The sequence below is a fragment of the Sander vitreus genome, chromosome 10, assembly GCF_031162955.1.
Source record: "Sander vitreus isolate 19-12246 chromosome 10, sanVit1, whole genome shotgun sequence".
NCBI classification, from domain to species: Eukaryota; Metazoa; Chordata; class Actinopteri; order Perciformes; family Percidae; genus Sander; species Sander vitreus.
The window spans coordinates 18,198,241-18,219,100 of record NC_135864.1 but is presented as its reverse complement, the minus strand read 5'-3'; the positions used below and the strand labels follow the sequence as shown (position 1 = coordinate 18,219,100).

The following is a 20,860-nucleotide window of genomic DNA, read 5'->3' as shown; positions in this document are numbered from 1 at the left end:
CAACAGTTTTGTTTGTAAAACACCTTTTTATAAGACTACTTTTTTAACCTATCTGGACCGCAACACTGGGAATAAATTACTTTGTTAATGCTCAACTCAAGTCATTAATGTCTAGTGTTGCTTCTTCTCCACAAGTGGCCTCAGCTTGTCTCCTTCGGTCCATCACTGGTTACCTGTATTGATGGAGAATTACGTTCCCACTTGGTGGAGTCATAACCAGATTTATATTGGCTGCATGTGGAGAAGTTGGAGATTCGCCGATAGTTTTTTCCCGGCATTATTTACAGACAGGCGTCCACAGGCAGCTCTGTGTTGCTGGAGACGCTGCAGTTCACGTGCAGACCATGCACTGCCCCTCCACCACTAGCACCATGACAGTCTTAAATTACAAATCAAGCACTTTATTTCATTGTCTACTTTTCAGGTTTATTGTTTTCTTAAATTATTTAAATGTGTTGACAAAGGACATTTTCTGATGACCTGATTATATCTGTCTTATAATATGTCAGCAAGCAATGCATCATCAAGGCTGTGTTGTAGATGTTGATGAAAGCCTTTTACCCTTGCACAGTTAACCATATGCAGTGCACCCATCCATATGATGCACATTGCACACATCATTTGGGTGATATGAATGTAAGATGATTGCAGAAGTGACACTGATCTGTGTTTTTGTTTATTATTTTTAAAGAAATGGCAGAGCAGATTCCGAAAACAAATCCAGTGTGGCAGGGTTTACATTTTTATGATGTAAATTGAGGGAGGAAAAGCAGTATCGGCTCCAAATATCGGCTCAAGATAATCGGCACCCCGTATCGGTCATCGGCTAAGGTTGATGAAAAAAAAATCGGCATCGGCACAAAAAAAATCCATATCGGTCGATCCCTATATGATATCGTACCAAAACGTATGCACTCCAATTCCTGTGATATCCTACGAAATAAGGTGACTGCCGGCTGGTCACGTGACGGCTGGTCACATGACAGTTAAGTTTAGCGGTCTTTACAGTTACATTTAGCCGAGAAAAGGTTACTGGGAGTCGAGTACCGGCCACCGTGAGGTGACGGTCCTTTCAGGGCCGTTGCAGTTGAGTTTATCCGACAAAAGTTGACCGTCATGTGGCGACGACAGTTAGGTTTAGGCACTAAAACAGCCTTTTGTTTACAATTGTTTTGCCCACTTTCCCCACTACTTTACTTGCTTTAATTACTCAGCATACTGTCCTCATTTTGTATCTGTATTTCCTAAATAGTTTATATTAGTAGAAGAAGAAATATAGCCTTCCTGCTTCTTTACAGAATTCAGATAAGTAACATTAACAAACAAAAAGAACTCTGTTTTGCTTTTTATACAGATAAAGTCACATTACATTTTAATTAAAAAATTTTCATGTCAATTTTCAATTACAACAAAGGCATTTTTATACATTCAGTAAATGATATGTTTTAGAGATACGAGCAAAATCCAAAAGGGATTAAAAAAAGAAATCCTTTTCAGACAGCACCTCTTGAGTTAGGGATTTGTTTTTTTTGAGGGGAAAGTGAGTCTCTGCAGAAGAAACTGGGTACTTGAAGGACAGAGGCTGTTAAACATGCCTTTGATAATAAAAGTAAGAAAGAAGAAATCTCCCTGCTCAGATATAAACACAACAGGTCTGCTTGAAGGTTAGCCACCAAGTCAAATATTTAAACTGCTAATTTCTGTTATTTCATTAAAATGGCAACTTCCAATTAGGGGAATGTCATCGTGCAGATGTGCTGGCCGTGCAAGGTCCTCTGGCTAAATGTCAGACTTTCCTTTGTTAAAAGAGCCTCTGAAATACCTGATTGAGTGAATGTTTTGAACACACTCCTCTTAGATTTTGTTGAGCCAGAATGTATTCAGGGATTTGTACTATCTTGTCTATTATTTGTGTGTTTATGTGTGTGAAATCTGTCCTGACTTTAAGATAGTGAGTCAGTCTGCAATGGAGCCAAGTCGTCTCTCTCTCTCTCTCTCTCTCTCTCTCTATCTGTCTCTGAGCAGCTTATTATATAACAAATCTTCTGAGTTACATCCATAATATACAGCCAGATTGCATGCACAATATAATTCTGTCCTTTTCACATCATCCCTTCAAAAGCTTTGTCTGTTTCTTTATTCCATCTATAATTCCTCTTTGCTGTTTCCTCCTCTCTGTTATCCCACACTCCAGTGCCACTCAATGGCCAAACCAAGTCACACCCTGGGGAATGTTTTAAAAGAGCAAAAATAGTGTTTTTTTCCATTCTGAAATTGTCTTGTTTTATACTTTGCTCTCTTTCCTTTAACTTCTTCAAGTGCGTGAGAGGAATATCTTATGTGTATCAAACCCAAACCTGAATCTCATTTATAAACAACACAGAAACTCCTTTTATTGGTTCTTATAGACTCTTATTTAATCTTCTCCTAAAACATCCTTTGATTGCAAACAATTAAAGGTGATTACTACTACTACACTGAAGAACCCTTCAGTGCAGACAAGTACTGTCTTTTCAACAGCAGACGTGCTGCCATAGAAATAAAATGGATAGAAAGGCCATTTCCATTCAAATCAACGTAGCAGAATGATCAGAGCAGCAGCCATTTTTATGTGTACCATTGCCATGGTAACGAAACTTCCGATAAAAAGCTGACTTCCGGCAAGTCGCGGAGCTGAGGTTTTGCGGTAACGGACAAACGAGCCATTTTATTGTGTACCAATCAAATGACCACGGGAAACAGTTCAATGGCCTTTCTATCCATTTTATTCCTATGTGTGCTGCACAAACAACAGGCTTTGCTTGGATTTTGATTTAGAAGGATTTTGTGTTATAGGTGTCATAGTCAATGCTAGATAATTCAAAGGCTGTAAACATTCTGCATTGTATTCACTGGACTCAAAATGCATTATGAACAACATATTGAAAGCAATAACTTTTTCCATGGCATAGAGGTACACAGGTGCAGCTCCTCAGGCGGCAACCTCGTGCACAAGCATCAAATTTTTGAAAACAACAGAAAGAGTCATAAAAAGCCAGTAAAGCAAAAAAATGCAACATGGGAGAATGTGGGTACACTGAGGACAGAACTGGCTGCAGCATACTTGATTAGTTATGGGGGGGCAGCTGAGTCAGCGGGGAGTCATGAGGAAAAATAATGGAGGACGATGGCTCAATCTCAGCCACATAAAGTCTTATGATCCAATTTATAATCAGGCAAATAATGCATATCAGAGACACGTCATGACTGGATAAATACATGGATAGCTGATTTCATTAGTTTTTAGGAGAAAAAGACGGACAAGACATAATCCAATAATGCAGAAAAACTAAGTGAAAGACGACAGCGGAGGTGTGGGTCAAACGGTAAAGGAATGTTAGAGCAAACAAATTACAACAAGATTTGAGGAGGCTAAGAAAAGTGAAGAAGAAAGATTAAAAGAGAGGGTAACAAAAAAAGAAAGGGCAAAGAAGGGGTACAGCAATGCTAGAATCTCTGTGAGGCTCTACATGCTCACAGGGACAATGTTAGGAGGTATAGTGTTTTTACCATCTTAGTTTAGCATTTTAGCATTTGCCAATTAGCACCAAAACACAAAGTACAGCTGAGGTTGATGGGAATGCCTTTAGTTTTTCAGGTATTTAGCCATAAACCAAAGTATTGGATACCTTAAAATCTTGATCTGATGATGACATGAAGATGAAAAAGTTAAGTGATCACCATCATTATTACGATAAATAAGCGGGACATGAATTTGCGTGCCAAATTTCATGTCTATGCATTCAATCAATGTTTTTTTGAGAATGCATTTCTACTCACACACATCTACGAAGTGTTTACTCTGAAGATCAAAAACACGAGAAGATATTGTGCCTGAATATGTGGCTGATTCAACATGAATGTTATGCAAACAGCATCTGATCTGACCAGAGATCACTTTCATAACAAATAGGCACCAGCTGTGCTTTTAACCCATCCCATCAGGCCTCTATTGGACATGAGCATCTACACACACATCACTTTCATCTACATAGCAATTTTGATTATCTGATGATAAACTAGCGTTGAAATCATCTTCAGCCCTTTAACAGTGTAAATGGCATGCATGTCTGTGGGTTTATGGAGGAAATAAATGAACAATGGTTCAAAGTCAAAGTGTCTTTGATCTCTGTTGACTAGGACTCCAGCCAGCTGGATCTTTCAAATTAATGTTCTCATTAATCTTTTCATACTTCAGAAAACTTGATGTCTACTTCATAGTTTTAATCATCCCTCTTCTATTTTTTCTTTCTTTCTGACTTTTTGCCATTTTTTCTCTTTAAAGGCTTCCTGTTTTCAATTCAGCAGTCAAACAAAGAATGTACGAAATACCAAAAGCATTTGCTGCATTTTAAAATAAATGCTTTATTCTGTTATTCTGCTTGCACACAAACTCTACCCCATCAACTTGGTTATATACTGTACAAATGTATCAGCAACTGAAGCAAATAAAGAAAAAAACAAATGCATTTAAGAGGAGAAAAGAAGTAAATATAATAAAGTTTCAGAAACCGAGAATATATGCTGTTCTGAACCATTTCCCTTATTATACATCAGAATCTATAACATTGTTCCTTTATTCAGGAATAAAAATGGCTGCCACCCACACACTGTGCCCTGCAGTTTCTATTATTATTATTAACCTGCAATCAGCAGTGATAACCTGTCTCTCCCAGATGTTTTTATATTATCTGATCTCAACAGTTCTGACAAAGAAGCTGACGAAGAGACTCCGCATAGAAAGAGAAATGAATGAGGATGAGGGGTGAAATGATGAAGGTGTATCTCCCTACACATCAGCCTGTGCCTCTCTGCTCTCTCACATTCCTCTTAGCAACATTAAATCAATTATGCAATTAAGTGGGAGTAAGTGCTTATTTCTAGTTGTTCCCGATGCTCCTGGACATGGAGGCTTAAAATGTCACTGAGCAACAACAGCTTACACAAATGAAGAAGCTAAAGGACACGTCCATTGTCTTTCTTCTTCCCCTTCTTCCTCTTAGTGCTTGCATAAGGCCTTTATAATGCACTGTATCTGTTGCCTTGCCTACTCTGTCCTAAGTGTAATTTCTGCAGAGAGGTTTTTGTTTTGTTGCAGTTCAGTAGGTATGTTGAAATCAGGAATGTGCTTGTTTATATTTGAATTAATTCAATTCCCTATTAGCTCTGACATTTATCTAACAAATTAAGAGTGTTATAACTCTATCTTCTCCTGAGTATCACTCATTGAGGCTTTGAGCCATGCTGTTGTTTAATGTTATTTAATTCTACTGAGCTGTAATGAACACAACAATGATGGAGGGCCCTGCAGTATTAATCACAGAATACTGTATATTTAAACTCAACATTTAGAAGGGTTTCATACAGCAGCTTCAGCAATTATTTGAAAGTTTCAGTGATAGTCAGAAAATACTTGATCTGGGTAAAGCTGGTGATATGTTTTCATTTTGTATAGGCCTACTGTCAACAAATCCAACGAAAAGACCACAACTTAGAACTATTTATTTGCTCTCTATATGCATGCAATCCTCTCCTCCACTGCGACTTAGATAAAGCAACTCCAGACTAACCCTCTCAGCCACCATTAACTTTGTGCCTGTCTCCCTCTGTTAGGTGGCCTGTCTTTTACAATGAGTTTGGCTTCGCTGGGACAGCTTCACAGCGGCTTCCTCTCGCGCTGCTCTCAGCTGTGACACAGAGACACACACTCATATGCAGGCTGTAATGGATATCCTGTGCTAGGAAATCCAACACTTCAGCACACACAGTCTGTTGGGTTTACAATGTACAAGATGAACAGGAAGGTAGAAGACAAGGGGGAAGTCACACCTCCTATAACTGTTTTATTTATCAGTGCAGTATGCATGATGACTGTAGCTCGGTTGGTGAAGAACCAAGGAGGCCTGTGACGCGCTGCCTGGGATGTGAATGTGAAACATAAACTCCGGTTCACTTCAGGAGTTGATGGGATGACTCTTTCTTCCTGTGCCGGTCTTTCAGGAGGCAGCAGGCTGCTCTGTGAGAGTACTTAGTCAGGAGACTGCTGTTAGACTCTATAATGTAATTACACCCACTATTGAAAATAGCTCAATAGACCAATCAGGACTGTCCGCTCCAGCTGACCCTGACAAAGAGAGAAACTTTCCTTTTAGTTTCTTTTCTCTAACAACTTTTTACTGAATGAAACGTGGTACTTTTATTATAAAAAGCCAAACCTTTTTAGGTGTCTGTTTAAAATACTATGGAATGACTGTTTCCCCATCCGTTCTACTTTCCTATTCTCATTCTGTTTCTCTTTTCATCTCACTGTTGGGGTTCACCCACTAAGAAAGCTCCAGGATTTCCGTATACCCACTTTTAAGTGTGCAAGGATACATTAACAACATTGTTTTTTGACAGAACTTTCTTCTTAGCTAATTGTCACAAATACGGGGTCAAGAGATGTGACTATAGTGAGTGTAGTGGTGCTCATGGGGTGTCGAGTGTGTGCCAGTTTGTGTGACTGTGTTTTGCACATATACAGTACATATTTAAATAAACATTTAAGATGAAGTGATAAATATAGTTTTTTTGTGAGAGGGATGATAATAGCTTATCCACTTCATGCCATTTAGCAAACTATTTTTGGGTCATTTAAACTATGACTGCCATGTTTGTTAAATGAGCCTTAGCATATAAGCCGTTTTCATGGAAACACAGGTGTAAATAATAAAATGAATGATGGCTAAATTCCATTTAGCTCCTTAGGTTTCAGTTTCCTGTGCATGCCAGCTCAGTGTCACATCGCCATGGCTCACTGGGACACTTGAATAGAACGAAGCCATATTGTTACTGTAAGTAACGTGACAGCATGCCTGATATGGAAAAGGTACATGGTAAAAGTGGCTGTTTTATTCAATCTGATTAAATCAGTGATGATGTTGAATATTTTAAATGTGAATGAAACGTGTTCTTTGATTTGGCAAGAATTGGAGCTTGCACATAATTTCACAAGGCTTGAAGCTGATCTTCGCTGTTTAGTAGGATTATGCCACATTCATGTCATATGGGATGAAAAGTAGAGACTTGAAATATTGCTGTTCACTGTATCCATTAGATTTGGGTTAATTACTTTGAACAACCGACTTTGGTAGACAGCATCTGCATTTCTTTTTGCATTTTCAGACATTTTTGTATTACTAAGCACAAAATAAAAAAAAAAGAACTTGGAAGACCAAAAACGACCTGCTCCAGGCCCCCAGGAAGTACCCCGGACCATAATGAACTGTGGTTCTATACGCGAGTTTCGCCTGAAACTTTTAGCCGTACATATGCTATGATTGGCGTGCGAGTCAGTCACACTATGGGGCTGGAAGACCACGCACATTCGGCGGCATCACCCAAATGCACAAGTTTTTTTTGTATTATTCTATGTATTTTGTGTTTCCAGTTTCATAGCATAAGAGATGTTTTTTTTCGGTTTTCTAGCCTATTGTGACCTGTTGTATTTTGGGAAAGTGTGTGTTCAGTGTCTGTACAGTGTGATACAGAAGTGTTTGAAATGCTCCTTATTTTTTATAATTAAAATAGTTCAGTGAGGAAGACGTATTAATTAAAGCTTTCAGAAAAATGTCTCAGTCATAATTGCAACTTTCAAATTGACATAAACTCAATTCCGACATTTACAGTAACTCATTAGTACCCCAGTCTATTGTAATCCTGTGTGTGCATCCGATAGCCACACATCCAAGGTGAGATGTCCTTTTCAGGTTATAGTATCTTCCTCTGAATCTCACAGTCTTGTCTCTTTTTACTTTTCTTTTGGCTCTGACTCTTGTATGTCACCCTCTTATTCCCAAATCACATTTCTTGCATAGTAATGAAGGTCACATCTGCTCAACTTTCTTTTTATGTAAACTTCAGTTAATCTATCCTTTGTGCCATCTAACGCAAACTAACTTTTCCCCTTCGTCTCACCTCTTTTATCTCCTTATCTTCTCTGTCTTATCTCCTTCCTTCCTGTCTCGTTTGATCTATTAGCTCTCTATTGACTCCTGTCCTTCTCCACTATACTGACTTGAGTGCACGACTACCATCCTGCAGCACTTTTTTGTTTTTTTTACTCTATACATCCACTCAGATTCACTCACACACACACACACACACACACACACACACACACACACACACACACACACACACACACACACACACACACACACACACACACACACACATACACATACAAGATCCTATTAATATGCCAAGGCTCCAGTCAGTGTAGCACATTACTCCTCAGCTCTCTTAAATCATCATTTCTCCTCGTCTCTCTGTTCATCCTCCAGTTAAGTGGATCAGCTCCAGATTGAACCCTTCAGCAACTGTCATCTCTCGCTCCCTCTACCATCAATTTTCTGTTCATGCAGCATTAAAACGAGTATCTGAACCATACTAATAAACTGAGATAGAGACGCTGCTACCCTAGAAAACTGAATCATTTGGAGGGATTTAGGTAGCTGGTAAAGTGCAGCATCCCCATGGTTTATGCTTAAATTAGGCTCACTCGCTGCTGCCTATATGTAAAAACATATTTTGCTCCCCCCCTTTCCCCTGCTGTTCATCCTTCATAATAGTAAATAAAACTGCTTCACACTAAACCTCTCCATCACTCCCTACTCATTTCCCCCCATGACATAAGTTGTTGTAGGAGCACAATTTCATTAAAACCATATTAACCCCCAGAGAGAGAAAGAGAGAGGTGTTCCAGTGACTTGAATAGGTCATCCATCTCCTGGGTTTTCTCTCATTCTCTCTCTCCCTCCTCAGACGATAATTTAATATGTTCAACACAGAACTGACAGCTGTTCCTTTGCATAATTTTATTAAGCAACATTAGCAGCGCTATCAGAGAGGTGACAGGAAGGAAATGGATTTGTATTAGAATGTGATAAAGGAAGGCATCAGCAGGAGAAAGGATAGAGTGTGTGCAGCATGGTGGCTATGGCGTCAGGTTTATGTCATATCTCGCGAACGCGATAAAACATTTTGTCATTTTAAACGCGCAGATATTACTCTTCACCCACCAATTCAACAATAAAGGGTTGTACAGGCAGCTGCGAGCGTGAAGTAAAACATAAGGAGAGGGAAAGAATGGCACCTGCGTGTATAAAACTAAGCAGCACACGCACATAGCAGCTACCACGTGCCCGCGAGTGTCTGCTTTGCGAGCGCTGGAGGGCATACACGCTGTCGCAGGTAAACTCTGCTCTCAAAGTTGATTTCTGCTTACCCGAATGAAACTGACTTTTGACATTTTAGGGGTGGAAACCAAGGAGGCACTGGCCCTTCTATGATTGGTCACTTTCAAGGCGATCTCACCCATAGACCTCCCTAACGTTACTTTGAATGACAGTTCAGGAAGAACGTTACAGGCCGAAGACGTGTTTTTATTTATTATCTTTATTAACAATGTAGCACAAGATAGCTCCGTAAATAAAGGACTGTATACGTGTCTCTCATCTGTTCTGTTGTTGGGATATGTGCGATGCTTTGCACATGCATATAGCCTACCTCGAACATTAGAGCTAATGTTTGCCTTAGCTAATATGGCTGATTAATCCAGAGCCAGAAATAATGTTTCATGACGTGGTGTATGATGTAAAGTTAATGTGTGATCGCGTTCTACTAAAAAATTAAACATGCCAAAAAATAATATAAGTATTTCAGACTTTCAGATTATCAGACTGACTGACCAGGCCAAACAACAGCCATGTTAGCTAAGGCTAGCTCTAATTTTAGAGATAACGGTACATTGGCAAGAATTTACGGACATTTCAAAAGCATAGCACATATCCCAACAACCAAACTGATGAGAGGCACTTATACATTCCTTTATATACGGTTCTGTCTTGCACTACATCGTTAATAAAGACAGAAAGAAAAGATAAACAGTTCTACAGTTGATACACTCCGGGCTTCCTGAACGATAGCTGTCAATCAAGGTAAACTAAGGAGGTCCGTGTGGGTGAGATCGCCTTGAAAGAGACTAATCATAGAAGAGCCAGTGCCTCCCTTGGTTTCCGCCCCCAAAGTGTCATAAGTCAGTTATATTCGGTGAGGAGAAATCAACTTCGAGAGCAGAGTTTACCTGTGACAGCCTATATGCCCTCGCGCATGGTGGCTGCTCTGTGCACGTGCTGCTCAGTTTTATACATGCAGGTGCCCTTCTTTCCCTCTCTCTATGTTTTTTTTTGCTTTGTCTTACACTTTGTACTTTTTATTGATAAAGTATGTCTTCTCTATGAGTGAGCGCAAGATGGCATATGAGGCCATGAAGGACCTGAAGGCAAAGTTATTGATTTACTAATTGATGTTTCAACCTAAGGTGACTGATAGATCGAAGAATGATATTCTTGTACAAGCAACAGGGCTAAAGTTGCAGGCTCAGTGACAAGGTAAGGATCACGGCCATCTGAAAGGATAGACTGCAGCTGGTGGGATTATATATGCCACCTAGGATTGCTTTAATTTTCAACAGGAAGCTGGAGGAAGTAGTTGGGGGAATAGCGTCTGCTTAAGTTAAGCAAAGCAGCCGCTGCTTCACACTCTTAGCTGCAGAGAGACTGCGGCTACAGATATAGTGCAGAGTAGGTCAATCACAGCTATGATGAAGGTTTATTCCTGGGTGAGTCGTTGCTGTAGGCGATAGCACTGATTGTCAAATGGTTGCTCCCACAGCATCCGCTGCAGCTTACTTTGATCTTTGAGGACAGTGGTGTTGTGACAGCACATGCTGACTTCACATCTGGGTCCCATTTCTCATACGAGGAAAACTGAGTTAAGGTTGAGTTTGTTGACGGTTTGGAATATGTCCAAGATTTTCTGTTCCCTGAAGCAAGCTTTGTTCCATCTTGGTACCAGAGCAGCAGCTTAAACCTTCAAAGTCACAGGTATAGTTAACATTTTTAGATATAGCTGCATTTTTCTTTTCACTTTCAACACACTCCTGCAGAGCAATGACTAACATGATATTATCCTAACTGATTAAACACTTGAGGAGAACTTTTTCTCAGGTTCCTCCCACCTTATCATTCTTGATTTTGCCCTTGTCTTTTCTTTGTCCCGTTCTCTGGCAGCTCCAGGCAGCAGTGATGGAGTGAGTGTGTGTATCTTATTGTTTGTCATGAAAATAGGATTTCAGCAGATGGATGGAGATTCTGCTGGAGAAATGTAATCTTAAGGGACCAGCACAATATCGATGGACTGTTATAACCATAGACAGTAAAATAAATGGACAATGTGACGCCGTTGTTTTCTATGGAGACCAGTGAAGGATATTAGAAGCACTTTTCCAGTGATGGCTGAGCGTTACTGCGCAGCTGCAAACTGAGCTTGCCAACGTAGATGTGACGTGAGCAACCTGTCTGAAAGTTGTAAGTCTTCTGGTAGCTGTGCCAAGAGAAATCTCAATCATTCCGAATCTTGCAGAGACGGAGGGTGTAGGTATATGTAAGGAGATAACATAGGCACAGGCTAATTATTGCTAACTAAAATGCTACATAACATTAGTAATAATAACAAAAGTAAACTTAAACAGTTAACGTAAGTTGAAACTGCCTGCGAGCTTCTCCTGTACTGTACGGTAATTCCTCTACTATGCGACAGAAAGTCGCGTGGTTATGACACAATCGTTAGCCTATTTTTACAAAAACGTCTGCTACGGAGCCTTAACGTGAGGTACAAGGTAATGGAGCCTTTTATACATTGTCGTGTTTCTTCAGAAATAAACAATGGACATTTAGAGTCTTTAAACGCTTCAGATGTAAAGTTATTCGCTGTCAAAGTGGCGCCAAAATGAATGGCAGTCAATGGAATGCTAACGGCAGGTGATAGCTTATTAGCATCAAAATGGCTCCATGGGAGGTACGCTTTGTGGAGGCTGGCTTACCCCCTTGGTTATGGCGGGGGAGTGGTGGGATGAATCTCCAACTTCCATATTTTTTTAATTAAAGACAATAAAAAAAAATGTAAAACTGTTTTGTCTCACCAGATGACTAGAGGCATCAACACAGAATGCATCATCACCTTTTTTTATTAGCATCATACGTTGGCAGTTTGTTGTATACTGTCAGATGGTAAATACCCCACGCACCCCCTAAAACATGTAAGGAGGTCAAGCACAAATCAAAAACATAGAGTGCATGACACATTAATCCCATCCTTCTGGTTGTTTCTCGTTTCTCAATTTACTATAAATTCAAAATTGGTTTGGATTTCCAAGATCCGGAATGCTGTTAAAACATCTTTTTTTCTTGACTGACAATGTAAACCCAAAAAACAAGATCTCACTTCTGCAAATATAATTGTAATTCAAAGTTATGTTGAAACTAAAGTTCACAGGGCACCCATCAGGGTTCTTTGCTGTACAAACAAGACTGCAACCTGATGATAGAAGATGTTATTGTGACCTGTACTGGACATGCATTTCTGTGTCTGTGTTTTTGTGTCAAACCTAATCTGGCAAGTGTGAAAGAAAATGGGAAAAGAATAAAAGTAAGTACGCAGAAGGCAGCATTGAAAATAAGCGATTGAACCGATGACATAATAAACCTGTGGAGACGAGAGAGACAAAGTTCTCTAATGTGGCATTCAGGATATAAAGCACTCATTTACATCATGAGATGTGGATGGATGATTGACTCTTTACTATTTTTCAGTTTCTATCTGAAAGTATACAACAACTGTCTGCACTGTGTATCTTCCAGAGACTTTTTATTGTGCAGGGCCATTGATCCAGCCTGCTTCCATTCATTTGTTTCTTTGATTGAAACTGTGAATTAAAAACAGAATGACAAATCAGTCTGATTATCAGGCTGTTATTGATAAAACCACACATTGATGGACATGTTGGGTACATTTAAAACAGAATGAAATCGACCGCTAATTACTGAGAGCTCTCTGGTTCTAACTTTGTGCTTTTAGTAAAAGGAAATGGTTACATGATTAAAGTGGTTGTTACACAGTAGTACTTATCCTAAGTAGCGTTATAAAGGAATGACAGAGCTGCTGTGTTTCCATATCTCATAAGTGCAATGTTGTGCTGCTGGGAGAACTATTCCTCCCTTAATAAACACAGACATGAACATTAAATCTTAGTTAAATCAACAATATGTTACTGGTCAGCTGGTAGCCAGGCAGCTTATGAATGAGCAACTGATGGTGAAGCATGACTGCAAGCGTGAGTTTAGTACTATTATAAATCTGAGCCTCCTAAAAAACATTGTATCCTCTGAATCATTTTCTGTGTCTAGGTTGAGATTTCACGTATGTTGTCTTTATATTTTCACTCCCAGATACGTGGTTTAGATCAAAACAGGAGTGTTTCAGTGTGTTTCAAACTGTTGTGATCATCTGAGTGCTTGATATACATTATATATTTTCCATTGGAACAAGAATGATTTCCAAAACTAAAAAAAAAAGAAACCAGGTTGGAAAAGCACTGAATAATGCTGAATGATAAAGAGAGTGATGCTATATGAAGAAGTTTATTTTATCTTGACTGCTGCCTAATTACTTCATCGTCATGTTTGATCATTGGAAACTTTAATTGTGTGTTTGGTTTGCTCAGAGCTTGCCTGTGAAGTTAAGGAAGTGGATGTGTAAAGTTAAGTAGATTTATTTCCAGGTCTGGGACTGTGTCAACAGCATTACATTGACTTCTAGAGATTGTCTCACTGTTTTTACCTCTTATCTTTGTGCTTTTTTTTTTGTCTCTCTCTTTCTTTCTTTTCCTGGCAGCTGTCTTTAATATCCAGGCTTTAGTCTCAGCATTCTCACTAATGACTTTTTAGCATTCAGTCACTCTCTCCTCACTCATTCTCTGTGTAATATACTAAACTTTACTGAGTTTCCTTCATCACATTTTTCTTAACTCCACTGTGACATTTAATTGCTAACTCTCGATCTGGCCAGCCAGTCTCTGTGTTTTTGTCATTTTTCTCCATCTTGTTGAAATGAGATTGATGGGGAGGTAAAAATGAGGCGAGGCTCCCCTATTTCCCCTTCTGCCCCCTCTTTCTACTTTGATATTACACCATCTGGAATGAATGGGTGGGCGAATAAGACCAGTATTCAAAGCAGAGAGATATTCACTCACTCACTCACTCACTCACTCACTCACTCACTCACTTTTTTAGTCCAGACAACTTTCTTCAGTTTTTCTTATCTATTTTCTGTCTTCCCCTGCCCAAATGGTGACAGACCGGAGCATGCTAATGCAGTAGTTAAACTCTATCAGACCTTTGCACCTGTCAGCTCAGTGTGATGGGAACTGCACTGTGGTTATGGTGGGCAGAGGGAGACAGGTGTCATGATGCCATGCCCTCCTCGCCAGAAAGTCTCTCCACACATGAGGGATGCCTTGGTGCTTTACAGGACCAGAGGTACTTTAAGGTTTCCGTCTTCACAGTTTTTTTTAAGAGATTTATTTAGCAGTTTTCCCAAAAGGTCATGCATTTAAACCTGTCAACTTCCATGCTGAAGTTCTACAGTTTTATCTGCAAAGGTGAAATCTTACAGACTTCCTGGCTACCTATTTTATCTTTATTAGGCCATTAAAATGATCTATTAGTCTTTCTGCACTGGATACACAAACATATTTCTTGTCCCATTTGTATTAGCTGTCCTCACCCTCTACTTATTTACCAAATCATATTTGTGTTCTGCTCTCTAAAAAGCAATGATTCAGTTTTCCAGTATTATTACCATAAGTGTAATTGCAGCAGTAAAAATGTGTAAGCGTGGTTCAATCCTCCAAATTGTCACTGTGGCTGATATGAACTCGTTAGGCCATGAAAGCCTTTTTCCGTTTTTGAAAGTTAATTAGATGTTTAAATTGGAGCTGCGAAGGTGAATGGGTTTGGATCCTTTAACTCTGCTTCTTCATCGGCTCACAGCAGCCAAAGACAACTCGACGTTCACAAAGCAAAGTCAGCCACTGAATGGGCTAAATCCCCTGACTAAATTAAATTTGTCCTTGCAACATTGTCTGACAGCCACACAGAGCTCACAGGAGGATGGATTATGTTCCTGCTCCCCACTATTTTCCCTCCCCTCTCTTATGTCTGCTCTCTTATAATGGAGTGTATTTGAACCGGTGTAATTAAACATTTGTCTCAACTGCTGCGGAGGCATGCCCATCACATGTACACACAAACACACACATGCTCATGTTTCATTAAGTTGTAACAAGTAATTGCAGTGTTTTTTTTTAATGTTTTACTTTTGAAGAAGCATTTGAGCAAAAATATTCTTTTGTACCAATTACTGAATCTAAGGAATCCAAAAGTAACTTCCGATCATGCTACATTACAGAAGTACTTTGAAAAGTTTTTAGACACATTGTGATAATATTGGCAGGAACGGGGCATAAACACTGAACTGCTCATGCTTAGTAAACAACAGACACACTTCATGGGCTGGCTCCTGGTAGTATTGCTGAATTTCTTCTCCTGTACAAGCCAGAGTGCAACTTGGCCTAGGTGCTGTATAATTAGGGTTTATCATAATTAGTCTTAGTAACAACAGACTTCAGCCATCATATCTCGTACAGTAGTTCATAACCGACACAAAACAAACAAAATACCCCCACACATTCTCAGTTCCTCTTTTATTCCTCATGACCATGACAATGTTTAAACCATCAATGGTCTTCCTCACATGAGGGATGGAAGAACAACCTGAAGAAGACCATTTTCAGTCAACATGCTGTCATGTCAATGTAGAATAAAAGAAGGAGGAAGGACATAGCAGTGTGCAGGTACGTGTTTGTCTATGTGAAGATTATTGTTACCCAGCACCTGCTAAATATGTACGGATATGCTTGTGCCTCCTGACGATTGTGTGTCACCAAACAATTAAACCTGTTCAGCATAGAAAACGTGAGAACATTTAAAACTGACTTCATCCACGACCTTACACAAAAAGTTTTGTCTTGTTTTTTACAGAGAATATTCACTCAGCAACTGAAGAGGCAAGAGAGCAGGGAGGAGACACAAGGGAAAGTCCACTAAATGAAGATTTGGAGGAACAGACTATGTTGCCACTCAGAGAGACGTACAGTATGTGACAGTGTTGATCCTCTGGGTTCCCATGACGATAGCTGTCACGTCCTCATCCTTCACAACAAGGTGTCAGAGACCCTGGGCAACACTGCCAATCTGTCTCAGAGCAATGCAGCTGCACATCAGACCTGCCTGAATTATACAAGTGAGTTGTTACACCTGACCTCTGTTTGCACTGCGAGGTACACTGTCACTCTGGTGTGTGTGTGTGTGTGTGTGTGTGTGTCTGTCTGATTCCTGTGTTCACCTGTCACTCAGTCAAATACTTTGTTTCCAAATAACATAACCCTTTAATTTCTGCCTTTGAGTTAATTCATGTGATAGAGGTTCCTCTCACCTGTAATCGTAATCGCCTGGCTTTGCATTTCATTGAAGTTAAGTGTTTTACGATAGATGTTGCCTCTTCTGTAACAAAAAAGGTGGTTCACTTTTCATGGAGTTGCATCTAATTAATGAACACTCTGTTCTCTTGAATAACCTCAAAACTCCAAAGTGAGAAAAAAGGAAATTAAGTGGAAAGTGTTGCAGCAGAAAGCTAAAATGCTGAACCCTGTTACATTGTTTAACAGTGTCTTTTCTCTCGTCTTTCCTTCTTTTTTTGTTAATCCCTGTCTTTCATCCAGCCACAGCACAGTAATGATGTCACCAGTTCTATATAGACGGATCATACAGAAGATTAGAGTTTATTAAAAATGCCATAAATGGATAAGGGAACTTGAGAATGTGTTTTTAAAATAAATGTTATTGTGCTGCAGTTTGAGGAACAGAGGGGTGGAGGCAGAGAAGAGGAGCTGGATGGAATTAAATGCGTTGATGTATTAGAGAGGAAAGCGTCCTTGTCTTTTGCTGATGTTTGTACACACTGCATGTGCTGTATGATTGTGTATCTACCACTCTCGCTAAAGCAGGCAGTCAATGACAGTGTGCATGCGTGTTTGTGTGTATGTGCCGTGTGTAGATTTGTTTGGAAAAACACAGCAGCCACTGGGATTTGTCCGCTCTGTGCCGCAGGAGTCTCTATCGATCTGAGACAACAGACACGAAAGACATGGATGAGTGAAGGAGTAGGGGAGACAGGTGGAAGGAGAGACACAGGAAGCAGAAAAAGAAAAGAAGGTCATTTCCAGCCATAAATCAGGTTCCCATATCTGACCTGCAGCTGATTGATAGCTTCTCCTGTGATAAGCGCACAGACTGTCTGGCTTGCTTCTTACTATTACTTCCTCCTCGCTACTATGGGGACTATGTGGAAACACATTTTGTGAAATGGCTCAATTGGGAAAAAAACAAAAAGATGCAGAATGAAATCTCAGTTCTGTCAAAGTATAACTAGATTTGGAGCCCAGGTTACAATTACAAACCACCATTTATGTCTATATCGTGGATACATTAGGTTTGGGCTATAAAAATACAATTGATACTCAGCCTGAAGCCACTCAAATATTCAACTTCAAATTTTAGCCTTGACTTATTAACTGGAAAAGTCTGACTTGCCATGAGCTATAAGCTAGCAAGACTGACGTTGCCCCCCTTAGGCAATGTCAGTCAATTATCAGAGCAAATCTTAATGCATTTGGTGATTTAATGACTTTTCCTTTGGTGCGACCAGCAGACCACATTTTTTCACACGTCCACAAAAATATATCAAAATATCATAGTTTCTATGAAACTGTCATTTTTCTATTCAGTAATGAGATGAAAGAAATGAGAAGTTACCTGGATATAACTCCAGTTATAGTGTGAGTGTAAGTTTGTGTAGCTATGTATCAGTAAAACTGTAAAACAGTAACTGTGGGAAATCTAATTAAAGCAGAACATTGCCCGAAAACGTACAATATGTTGGTCCAGTGTGAGAGTTTAATCAATGGGTACGATCCAGTTTAAAGATCAAAATGTATCTATGGCGGGACTCCCGTTGACTCTCCTTGTGTCAAGCGTGAATCTGGATTTACACATCAGTGTAACTTCTGCAGCTTCTTCACTATTAGATATATCCTCTAGTAATAGTGTTTTTCTGGCCCCATGTGTTGTAACAACATGTTGAACAATACCTTGAAGCTCAAGTTGTGTTTCCCTTTGACTTAACTTGCTCCCCTTTTTCTTTGTCTCCTCTTCAATCTTTGGAATATAAAGTGAGGAAGGATCAGGATGGAGAGGAAGTTCTCTTTACAGCTAACATGGTTTTAACATTCAGCTGTTAGTAGGGCAGAGGGTAAGATTCACATAGAGAATTTAAGAAAAAAAAGTAAGCTCCAACACTAGCATTCCTCTTCTCTATCTTTCCAGAAGATGACCTATTGATTTCTCAGTTTGTCCAGTTCAAGCATCGTTGTGTTTGTTTGTATCTCTGTAATCTAATGTCTCTGTGGGTAATCCCTTTGGCTGAAAGGCTCGCTGTGTGTGTGTTTGTATACTTGTGTTTAGAAAATGTATTTCTCAGTGTGCGATAAGAGACTGTGGAAGATCCAGCTCAGTGCCCGAGGTGGAGTTTATTATTGCCTCTAAATCTGAATAACACACAGGAGATTCACAGCACATTACTGATCCTGACAGAGGTGTATCCTGTTTGCCTCTTCTCGCTCGTTTTCTCCTTAAGTCTTATAACATTATAAACATTTCAGTGTCTATTCAGGGATCTTTTAACTTGAATCAACAAGTTTTTTATGTGCTTTATTTTTCAAACACCATAATGGTTGTTTTCTGCTGGTTGTTCCACATCTATGGCTCTGCCATAGCCCTCTCCATTGCCTGAAGATTGACCTTCATTTGTTTATTTTTAAGCATTTTGAACATTTTTACTGCTGTTGGTAATCTTCGGTGTTCTCTTCTTGTGTCTGTGCCTCACAATGCATGAATGTTTCCAGCTACAGCTCTGTAGCTGAAATAATTCATGCAGTTTCTGACTTGTAAGTGGCGCTGGAATTCAGAGAAGTATAACACAGAAATATGCAACGTTACACATCATATTAAGTAAATAGACACAAAATGCAATATGTTGACCTGCTTGCCATTTTTTGTAGTTTCTGATACTAAGACAACAAAACAATATTAATCTCTGATTTTATTTTATTGTGATTTATATCCAGAATTCATACTTAGACAACTTGGCATTTTCCTGGTATACCAGATGGTTAAACCAGGCCTGGAGTCCTCCCACAACATCCAGAGTCCAGAGACATCACTATGGTAGTGGAAGCCCAGCAGCTAGGGCTAGACAAATGGGCCGCATCAAACAACATCCTGCTCAATGGGGAAAAATCAGTGTAACTGAAAATCAGTTATTCCAGAAACCCACCGCGACCTGCTCCCTTGTTTCTTGGAGGTAAGGAAGTCCCGGTTGTGTTCACCACCAAGTACCTAGGCTTCCATCTGGACTCCAACCTCAGCAGGGACACACACATTAAGCAAGTGGTGGCCTCCAAGCGGCTCCACTTCCTGCAATTTCTTGCCAGACATGGCTTCCCTTGTGAGGACCTTGTCACCATCTACATTGCTCTGGTCAGGCCATGTTTGGAGTATGGCAGTGTCCATTTGGTGGGCTGTGATAGAAGCCAAGCTGCACATCTGGAAAGGGTCCAGAAAAGAGCCCTCAGGATCATCACCAGAGGATGCACGCTACCACCAGGCAGCAGTTCAGCTGGTCAAAGAGATGACATCTGAACAACACCCTCTCCATGACCTGCTCCCATTGACCAGAGCTACAAACATCAACAGGCTGCTACGAAACAGAAACCATCTTAGAAGTTCAGTGCAGAACAAACAGACTGAAGACTACGGCAGTCAGATTGTACAACACAGCACTGAATGGAACATCTAGCTGAAGTCTCTGGTGTTTGCTGTTGGCTGTGGCTTGTGCTGTACATTTTGTGTTTCATTTTTGAGTGTTGTACATATTATTTTACTGTGTAAAAGGCACTTAACGTAGACCACATGAATGGTTTAAGTGGATGGCTGTTTGTAGGGAGAGTATAAATGTATGGGTGTAGTTACGTATATTTATCTATTTTTACAGGGCTAGACCGTATATTTTTCTGTTTTTTATTCAGTTGTTAAACTGTGAGCATGAATTCAATAAACTCAAACAAACAACAGTTTAGGTCATAGAAGTGAAAGATAGATAGTCGCTCAACAATCGCTTTGGGCCTCACAGAAAAATCCAAAGAGATGAGAGGGAGTCAGGAGATGAGAAATTGGATTGTGGAGACAGTGAGTATCAAAAGTAACAAGAGATGTACTTCAACACTTTAAAGCTATAGAGGGAGTGAAGAGAGTAATTAGAAAGGAAGCACTTAGAGCATCCCGGGGCCATCAAAATAAGAAATAAAAGAAGAGAGAGAGAGAGAGAGAGAGAGAGAGAGAGAGAGAGAGATCTAGTGTAATGATCTAAGAGAAAGTTGGATAGGTAGAGTTGGGATAAGTGGCCCCTATTGACTAGGACGAGATTGACAGGTGGAGGAGAAAGAAATTGACAAATGGACAGGCAATATAGAGAGAAAAGAATAAGTCCTCAAAGGGCAACAAAAGCAGAGAGTGACTGAAATGACAGAGAGAGGGATCGGTTCTGGAGAGAAGAAATACTGCAAGGAGGAGGGATGAAAGAGGAGAGTCAGATAAATGAAGACAGGGCTGTAGTTTAAGTTTGTTTAGGACAATGCACATTAATCAATATTTCTGTCAAAGCACCAGTGTTAGCCAGTCAGCTAATTTTCAACTGTAGTAGG

The 20,860-nt window shown here is 39.8% G+C and overlaps 1 long non-coding RNA gene across 1 annotated transcript in view; it reads left to right on the top strand.

The window, feature by feature from the left end:
- The window catches only part of LOC144524416 (uncharacterized), a 155,758-nt gene that overhangs the window by 71,741 nt on the left and 63,157 nt on the right, over positions 1 to 20,860 (top strand). Inside the window, exon 2 of the long non-coding RNA XR_013502603.1 lies at positions 16,023 to 16,284. This is a non-coding gene — a long non-coding RNA (uncharacterized LOC144524416). The remainder of the gene's footprint in view (positions 1 to 16,022; positions 16,285 to 20,860) is intronic.